Here is a 10,678-nt window from a genome sequence, read left to right on the forward strand (position 1 = left end):
ATCAAAGGATAAAGGAAGAAAACTGGGGAATGGGGTTCAGGACAAGGGGAAAGGATCAGCCATGACTGAATGGCAGAGCAGACTCAATGGGCCAAATGTCCTAATTCCGCTCCTATGTCTTATGGTCTTATAGGTTGGTTAAGAGGATATAGTCCTAAACGATACAGGTACAGAAAATCTGGTGTGATGACAAATTTCATATCACAAAAAAGCAGCAGATGTTATATAGAAAAGGAAAGATCACATTAATCTAAAGCCATCTAAAACAGCTTAAGAAGTTGAGTAGGTCAATTGGTGAATTCATTACTTCACTAAAGCATTTAACTTAGTATAGCAATTATGCTTCCTTGTTAGTTGGAATCATAGAAAGTCATACAGCAGAGAAACAGGGTCTTTGGCCCAACTGGTACATGTGGAACAAGATACTGATGTTGGGTCATTCCATGTACTGTTGGTCCATCATCTTCTAAACCTTCCCCATCTCTGTATCTGTCCAACTCTCTTTTACAATTTGTTATTGTACCTGCCTCAATCACTTCTTCTACCAACTCAGTCCACAAGCATATCATACTTCGTATAAAATAGTTAACCATTAAATTATTATTAAATCTTTCTCTTCTCACCTTAAACCTATGTCCTCTAGTTCTTGATTCCCCAACCCTGAGCTAAATACTAAGTGCATTCACCTTATTCATCCCTCTTAAAATCCCTCTTAATACACTCAAAAACTTCTATAGTTGTACTGTGGAGAACATTCTGACAGGCAGCATCACTGTCTGGTATGGAGGGGCTACTGCACAGGACCGAAAGAAGCTGCAGAAGGTTGTAAATCTTGTCAGCTCCATCTTGGGCACTAGCCTACAAAGTACCCAGGACATCTGTAGGGAGCGGTGTCTCAGAAAGGCAGCGTCCATTATTAAGGACTTCCAGCACCCAGGGCATGCCCTTTTCTCACTGTTACCATCAGGTAGGAGATACAGAAGCCTGAAGGCACACACTCAGTGATTCAGGAACAGCTTCTTCCCCTCTGCCATCCGATTCCTAAATGGACACTGAAGCTTTGGACACTACCTCACTTTTTAAAATATACAGTATTTCTATTTTTGCACATTTTTATAGATTATTTTTAATAATCTATTCAATATAAGTAATTGATTTACTTGTTTATTTATTATGTTTTATTTTATTTATTATTATTGTTTTTTTCTCTCTCTCTGCTAGATTATGTATCGCATTGAACTGCTGCTGCTAAGTTAACAAATTTCACATCACACGCCAGTGATAATAAACTTGATTCTGATTCCTCTTTGTGTCCGAAGACGTACCGGCTGGAAGGTTAATTGGTCATTGTAAATTGTCCTGTGATTAGGCTAGGATTAACTCCAGAAGATGCTTAGTGGCTCAAAAGGCCATATATGTACTGTATCCCAATAAATAAATACCCTCATTGCTTCATATTTTCCAGTTTAATTTTAGCATCCAAAAGGTAGTCAGAATAGTTAAAGAAGTTCTCAAGTAGCACGTGTTACAGCGGTATTTAAAACTCGGCATGAAATATCTCTCGGCCAGTGTTTTGTCGAAGTGCTGGAAGTGTCTGTACACTACCTCAGGGTGTACACCTGCAGAGCTCCTCACAGAGAATTGCCTTCAGCTTTGTACACCAAACTTTGCTTCCAGACTTGGAAAAAAAGTGGTTCATTTAAACGCTAATCAGAAAGAGTATAATTTCAGGTAAAACAATGAGACTTGTGTTCTTAGTCAGTGTACCAAAGTGACCTTACACAGTCAGGAAGTAGGAACCAAGATGGAACTCAGAATCGGGTTTGTGAGATCTGTTGCTTTGTGATGGCAGTACAGTGCAAGGCATAAATATTACGTTGAGTTGCAAAAATAAATATATAATTCAAAACAAATCAAATAAGGAGGTTGTGTTCTCAGGTTCGTGGTCCATTCAGAAATCTCATGGCAGAGGGAAGAAGTTGGTCTGAAAACATTGAGTGTGGGTCTTCAGGCTCCTGCATGGCCTCCCTGATGGTAGTTACATGTAGAGGGTTTGTCCCGGATGTTGAGGGTCTTTAATGATGAATGCTGCCTTCTTGATGGAACCAACAAATACTTGGTTGATGCTGCTAACAAATTTTGAGGTGTTCATATAAAATTGATCAAATGCTTTCTGCCAGAGATGAAACAAATCTGGAAGGTGTGCTAGCTGAATCCAGTATACTGTTCAGGCAGTGATGAATCAATCCCAAGTAAATCTGGCAAAAATCTAAACCTACTCTGAATTCAAATCTGGAACTAAACAGTCCAGAAGTTTTTATGACAACCAAGTATGTAAGGAGAAAAAAAAAACTCCAAAACTTAGTCACGTCTAGATGTATAGTAGTAATAAATCTTATTATATCCGGTGAAATGTGTATATTTGTGTCACTTGCACTTTGCTGCTCAAAGTGCAAAAGGGCTATATGTAACAATTTGTCAAGAGAGAGCAGTGCAGTATATCTGTCTGAACATACTGGCATCTGGGAGGTGATCGTCAGATGTGCCTAATTTGAAATAACATATCAATGACTCAAGTTAGAGATGATTTACGCTTAGAAACTGAAGTTACTTCTATTTGGTGCACGTGAGTGCTGTGCTCAGTTGGAGGAAATTGCAAAATAGGGAAAACATACGCCAGAAAATGCGGGGAATTTTCTATTTCTGCTCTGAGTACAATAAGTGTCATTGCAGATGCTTGCAGAGATTACAGCGATTACACTTTTGTGCAACTGGATCATGAATCGTAGGCTTCAGCCTTTAAGAAAGCAACTCTATTGCAGATTGGGGCGTCAGAGATTAAGTTTCAATGCGGACACCATCTGTAAGAAGTTTGTACGTCCTTCCCATGAGCCCATGTTTTACCTCCGGGTGCTCCAGTTTCCTTTCACAGTCCAGAAGGGCCAGTTCGACACAGTATCTCTAAATAAATAATAAATTAAAATTACGTCAAATGGTAATAGAGAGTGATATCAAAGATTTTACATAAATGCACAGCTCCTGTCCTTTAGGATGGGATTATTATTCCCATCAATAGTTCCTCCACCAACAATCTAATAGCTCTTTAAGGCAAGGCTGGGCCTCCTTAGATACTTCCTGAGTCTGGTCCTTTAATACAGCCCTCACCTGTCAAGCTGTCACATTTCAGCACAGCTTCACCTGGGGGCTCCCAGCCTGTCCAACTGTGAGCCAAAAAGAGACGTCAATTCACACAGCCTTGTCAGCTTCATGCAGGGGCACATAATGGGCTTTGACTCAGCCCACCTTTCATGTCCTTGGGAAGTGCTCTGGGGTAGCAGAATGTGAAAACCTTCTGTTGGATTTGCTTTTGTCACAGTGCCAGAGCCTAAGTGTGCTAAGTTCTGTCCAAATGCAAGACTTTGATATATATATATTTCTATCCCAGAGCTTCAAAAGAATAAGCAAACAACAGAGGAGTGAGTTTAGGATAAGCAGAAGTAGCCAACATGCTCTTTGTTATATCATCCTCTATATGTAGTTAGCACTGGGCTAAAGATTGCACAGTGCGGAAGTGGAAGTTTGGAAAGGAAATGCACATTCTGATACTTCCTTGGGTGCAATGTTTCATAACTTAGGAGAATCCTAACCATCTCATACCCTCCTTAAGTCTGGTAAGAATAAACGTAAATGAAGTAAATGTCAAAGATACACACGATCATCAGATGAGAAAATGTATTGAGAAACAAAGAACAGTACTGCACAGTATAGGCCCTTTGGACCAATTTAACCCTTCCCTTCCACATAGCCCTCTATATTTTTCTTTCAATCATGTGTCTGTCTAAGAGTCTTTAATGTATTTGCCTCTACCACCACCCTAGGCCATGCATTCCATACACTTATGACTCTGATGTCACTGACATCCCCCTATAGTTTCCTCCAATCACCGTAGAATGATGCACTCTCATATTAGCCATTGCCACCCTGGGAAAAAGGCACTGCTCTCTCCTGTTGGCTGGCTTTCATATCATGGCACCAGCTTATGGTTCCGGGCACCCCAGGAGAATAAGATCAGTGCACATGAGACCCCCTGTTTCTTTTCACTAGGGGCTCCCCTTCAGATTGGGTTGCAACCAGGACTGATGGAACATTGGGAAGGTGTGCAGCAGAAAGGAGGTCTTACATGCACAGATAGTGTAATTGTGTAATTGAATGTGTCATTGAATGTTTAGTGTTCTAGTTTTGTAGCTTGGGGCTTAGGTAAGTATTTGTTTGAACTAGATGCTTTGTTGAGTGGTTCACTATTTGTAAATAAATAGGTAATGTGCTTACTCTCAATTCAATCAATCTCTTCTGCCCCACTTACCAAATCCGTGAACCTGCTTCTGCATATCAGTGGAATATAGACCTTTACTCCTAACAACCGCTCCCCACCGACTACCAGTACCACTGCTTAGCACACTGCAACAGCCCCCTACACCTCACCCATCCTTATCGACTTACCTCCCCAGCACCTGTCCTCTCCTCTTGGGTATATTTAAAGCGGTGATTGATATGTTCTTGATTAGTAGTAAGGGTGTCAAAGGTTATCAGGAGAAGGTAGGAGAATGGGGTTGAGAGAGATAATAAGTCAGCCACGATGGAATGGCAGAGCAGAATTAATGGGCTGAATGGCCTAATTCTGCTGCAATGTCTTAGTCTTATCACCTTCACGTTACTACTGATAGAGAGGAGGTTCCGGAGCCTGGAGACTAACACTTGATGTTTGAGGAACAGCTTCTTACCCTCTGATATTATTTTTTTTTTTTAAAAACAGTCCGTGAACACTGGAGTTCTAGCTCGTTATTCCATTTTATTTTGCACACTTTAATTATTTTGTAATTTATAGCAAATTTTATGTCTTCACACTGGACTGAAATATCACACCATATATCAGTGAAAATAAACCTGATCCATACTCTTGAAAAGCCCTATGTTTTTATACTTGGCCCTAAACCCCTGTCTTTCCACCCTAGTCCTCCCTCTCAAATCTCCTGGGTCCCTTGCTTCCATGACCCACGAGGTTTGGTTAAGACCTGGACTCCTTTTAACCTCTTTTTCTGACTTGGGCTTTTGATCACCTGTCTTACCCTGTCAAATTTGCGGTACAGTGTAGGAAATCTTGCTGCATTAAAGTTACTACCTACATGCATTTCAATACCATAAGATAGGACTTGACAATGTAGATTGGGAGCAACTCAAAGTTAGCTTATTATCAAAGTATTATTATGTTACCGTATTCTGCATTGACATTCATTTTCTGGCAAGGGTTTACAGGAAAAAAGGAATTACAATAGAATTTTATCAAAAAAACTATGCATTAACAAAGACTGACAAACACCAATGTGCAAAAGACGACAAACTGCAAAAAAATACTGAGAACATGAATCATTGAAAGTGCGTGCATAGCTCACAGAATCAGTCCAGAGTGATGGTGAATGAAGTTATTTCAGGAGCCTGATGGTTGTAGTGTAATAACTGTTCCTGAACCTGGTGGCTTCTGTACCCCATGCCCAACAGCCATTGCAAGAAGGCGGCTTGGATGGTGGGGATCTTAGATGATGGATTCTACTTTTTCATGGCAGCACTCCATGTAAGTGTTCTCAATGGCAGGGAGGGCTTTGCCTGCGATGGACTGGCCTGTATCCACCACTTTCTGTCGCCTTTTCTGTTCCTGGGCACTGATGTTTCCATACCAGGCTGTGATGCAACAAGTTAGGATACTCTCCACTGTCAATCGATAGAAGTTTGAAAAAGTTCTCAGTGACATACCAAATCTCCACAAATTTCTCAAACAAGTAGAGGCACTAAAGTGCTTTCTTCATGATGGCACTTACTTTATGTACTGGGCCCAGGACAGATCCTCTGATTGTCACAGGGGACATGGAACGGACCCAAGTGCAGGACGCAGGCACTGAAGTACTAGGGGCAGGACAGGAATAACTAAAGGATAGAACAAGATGGGGAGACCATGACATGCAAGCGGAACATGGCATGCAAAGGTAACACTGGGGTTCAGGCTGGCAAGGCAGGGTCCCAGAGTTCATGGACAGAGTCCTTCAGGCAGGCCACATGACTCCTTGGCAGGGCCACCTCCCAGGCATGGACACAGAGGCCTGGGCAAAACACAGGAAACCTGGGCAGGTGCAGGGTACCACCCATCAGAAGCAAGGGATAGGAAAAGGGGCTGAGTCCCCCATCAGGGAACAGCAATCTGGCCTGACCTGCCTGACAGGGCAAGGGGACAAGAGGGAACTAGGACCAGGGTGACAATGGGAACTCACTAGTAGGTGAGCAGTGGGGACTCCAAGCCAGGAGGAACAGAACAAGACCAGGCAAACAGCACAGGACGGACGAACATGACACACAGGTCAGAGTGCAGAAACAGGGCAACCAGCACAAACTAGGCAGAGCAGCAGAAGCAGGACACACCCCACAAAAACTAGGCTCAGTCCCAGGACCCCTTATAAACACCTGCCAGCTGAATAGGCAACAGGTGTGCCTCCTTAAGCCAAGAGGATCCTAATAGGCTTAAGGGTGACGGGAGGGATGGCTGCAAGACCCGGAGTCTGGAGTCTGCGGACCGGATCAAGACCCGGAATGCAGGCTCTGGACCGGACCATGACACTGATATGTTGATGCCAAAGAAATTTAAAACTACTGAGCCTCTCCAGATCTGTTCCCCTAACGAGGAATGGTGCATGAATCTTCAGCACCTTCTTCCTACATTAGATAATTATTTCTTCGGTTTTGCTGATGTTGACTTAGATGTTCACTCCCAGAGGAGAAAACAAACCAACACTTGAGGAATGCTGAAGATTGTGATAATAAGAACTCAGAGTTCTAGTGGCTCTGTACAGTAAGAAGCAACGATGCTGTGCCCAGGGAACCTTTGTTTACAAAGTTTAATCAGGGTAATGAAGGAAGTGCATTTCAGGAACAAGAAATTAGACATTGATATCAAACAGCTCCTTTGAGGTTTATAGCAGATATAGGAGAGAACTTAAGAAAGAAATTCAGGGAAAAAAGGGACCATAAAATGTCCCTAGCAAGTAGGATTAAGAGGAATCCTAAAACCATTTATAACTATCTTAGAAGCTAGCTAAGGAAAAAGTAGGTCCAAAGGGATAATCTATTTTGAGGATATGAGCAAGAACCAAAATGGTTACATCTCATCAGTATTCAGCAGGGAGAAGCATGTGGAGATTGGAAAGTTAAAGAGACTGGTATGCTGATATGCTGGAGATTGTCTATATCAGGAGGGAGGAAGTGTTAGAAATAGTTATTCAGTTTAGAATATGTCAATTCCCAGGCCCTGATGGGAACTACCCCAGGATGCAAAATGAAGCAGGGGAGACGACTGCTAGGACTCTGCTCTCATCTGCCTTACACAGCTCAGTGTGAAATTTTGATAATACTGCAGGTCTGAACCAAACCTCTGGGGTCATTGAAGAGAGGTTGGTGGGAGAGAAGGTTGAGCTGGAAAGACCAGGGACAACATTGGCTATCTTCCCGTCTTCTGGTACCTTCCTCATGGATAATGACAATGCAAAAATCCCTGTCATAGTCCCAGCGATTGACTCCACTGCTTCATTTTATATCCTTGGGTGGTAAACATATGCTAAACTGAATAAATTTTTCTAACATTTTAAATATTTCTAACGCTTCCTCTTTCCTGATACAGACAATCTCCAGAATATCAGCGTACCAATCTCATAAGCAACAGAATGGAGTTTCACCTGGAATGGCAGGGCCACAAGGGTTTGGTAAGGTTTTGTGCAGGAGAAATCATGCAAAACAAATCTGACTGAGTATTTGAGAAAATGATGAAGGCAGAGTGGAAGACTTCAATCCAGCTTTTGTAAGTCCTAAAGGTAGACCAGTTCAGAAGGTTAAAGCACGAGGGATCCTCTCTGAACCAACCTTAGAAATGGAGGCAATTTCATACACCCTGAAAACTGCTCTATATTGTACTCCAGTTTTCAAAGTCTAATGTGTGCAGAAGGAAATTTCAGAGTGACAATTCCACCTATATAAAAACAGGAACAAAGTACCTTTAATCTCGAAAGCCTGTGCAAGCCCACTGTCAGCACTTCAGCCATCTCAGTGAATTATTTGTGCAGTTTGAAAATGGGTCAAATATCATCAACCTTTCAGTTCAACTTTGCTCTGAAGTATTTTCAGACATTGCCCCAATTAGTATTTATGTTTGTCTCATTAGTAGATCCAAATTGTTAAAATAACCTGTTTGATATATTCAAACTTGAATCTTTTAATTTTGAATTTCTTTTATCTTTCCACAGGACTAGCATTGCCTTCTCTGAACATATTCTTAGAAATGTTATACCAGGATTGCATGCCTCCGGCCAATCTTTTCACCTCAGCAAACTTATATTTTTAAGCAAATGAACAAAAGTTTTCAAGGAAAATTTAAAAACTTGTTTTGAATGCCCCATTGAATTTTCTCTTCATTTGCTGATAGCAGGAAGTAAAATTCACTTTCAAGACAAGGACACTCTGAGAAAACACCGGAGAGCTAGTTAATCCGAGCCACTTGTGCCTTGATAAAACGCACACTAGAAAATATGCCTAATAAAAGGCAAGGTATTATTAAACCAGTTCCGACAAAAGATTTTAAAAGTGCTTTGGGCAAAACTGAAACACAAGATAATTTGTTCTTAGTTTAGCTGAGACATCAAATATAAAAACAGAGAATATATATAGAACTACTACTGTGTGCGTGTGCGTAAGTAAAACAGTAGTTAGGCTGCAACAAGAGTACTCATTTCAGGTCTGGACAGTGTGATTACATTGGAATGGGACAGAGGAGATGTATAAGTATATTTTATGGACTGGAAAATTATAGCGATCAGGAAAGACAGGACAAACTGGGATTGTTTTCATTGGTACAAAAGTGGTTGAAGGGAGATCGTTCCTGTTTCTATATAGCTAGAACCATCCATCATTCATCAAATGGAAGTTTGTAATATGTTGGGCCTAGGTAGAGGAAATCCTCTTGCAGAGGGATCAAAAAGAAGTGTGCGTAGACTTCACTCTTTGTGGAAAAATGAAAAGACAATGGAGGAAACATTCTTTGGCCCATTTTTAGAACCTGAAAATCAATGACCACTGATGTAACACACACAAAATGCTAGAGGAACTCAGCAGGTCAGGCAGCATCTATGGAAATGAAATAAACAGTTGACATTTCAGGCCGAGACCCTCCTTTCAGACTGGAATGGAAGGGAGAAGGCACCAGAATTAAAATGCTGGGGGAGGGGCAGGAGGACTAGCTAGAAGGTGATAAATGAAGCCAGGCAGGTGGGAAAAGTATAGGGGTGGAGAAGAAGGAATTTGATAGGAGAGGAGAGTGGACCATGGGAGAAAGGGAAGAAGGAGGGGCACCAGAAGAAGGGGATAGGCAGATAAGTTAGAAAGGGTAAGAGGCCTAAGTGGGGAATAAAATAAGAGGGAAGGGGGGAGGAAAAAGATTTCCAGAAGGAGAAATCGATGTTCATGCCATCCGGTAGGAAGTTATCTAGATGGAATATGAGGTCTTGCTCTTCCACCCTGAGAGCAGCCTCATCATGGCAAAAGAGGAGGCCATGGACCGACATGTTGGAATGGGAATAGGGAGAGGAATTAAAATGGTTGCCCACCAGGATACTTCTTTTTTGGCAGACGGAACAGCGGTGCTTGACAAAGCAGTTCCCCAATTTATGACAGGTCTCAACAGGTCTCATCTGGAGCACCGGTTGCAATAGACAACCCCAGCGGATTCACAGGTGAAGAGTTGCCTCACCCACAAGGAAGGTTTGAGGCCCTAAATGGAAGTGAGGGAGGAGGTGAACGGGCAGGTGTAGCATTTCTGTTGCTTGCAGGGATCTGTGCCAGGAGGAAGATTAGTGGGGAGGGACAAATGGACAAGGAAATCACGTCCATTCCACTGAAGTACTTGAATATGTATTTGACAAGTCAAAGGATACGGACCTTTTGCTAAACAGTGGAGTCAGGCTGATTGTCTCTTTCTTAATCAATGCAGACACAATGGACTGACTGCTCGTACATGTTTTTTGATTCTATAATTAACTCAAAAATGTAAGCATTAGAATTAATCAAGTGAATAAAAACCTTGTTTAAACTGTCTTCAAATAATTTATGGGATAAACAATTTTACCCAGAAATTAAATGCGTCAGATGTTCTGATCAAGAGACATACACCTCTGATATACGTAAGCTGATGCAAAACACAAAGCGCTGGAGGAACTCAATGGGTCAAGCAGCTTCTACAGAGGGAATTGGACAGTTGACATTTCAGGTCAAGACGGCAAGTTCACACAAAAGAGGGTCAGTATTAGAAGGTGTGTGGGGGGGTTACTGGTGGATGCAGGTGTGCAGATTGACAGGCAGGTTAGGGATGGAATTATGTAAGAAGCAGGAGATGATGGGGGGAAGTGATAAAGGGCTGAAGAAGATGAAACCTGATAGGAAGGTAAAGTAGACCGTAGAGTAAATGGAAGGAAGTGGTGGTAGGAATGTGTGGATGATGGGCAGATGGAGAAGAGAAAGAGGGGCCAGTAGGATAAGGGGAAAAAAGGAAGGGAGAGGGAAGTAGTTGCAAGAAGTTAGCAAAAATCAATCC

Source organism: Hemitrygon akajei, chromosome 1, assembly GCF_048418815.1.
Source record: "Hemitrygon akajei chromosome 1, sHemAka1.3, whole genome shotgun sequence".
NCBI classification, from domain to species: domain Eukaryota; kingdom Metazoa; phylum Chordata; class Chondrichthyes; order Myliobatiformes; family Dasyatidae; genus Hemitrygon; species Hemitrygon akajei.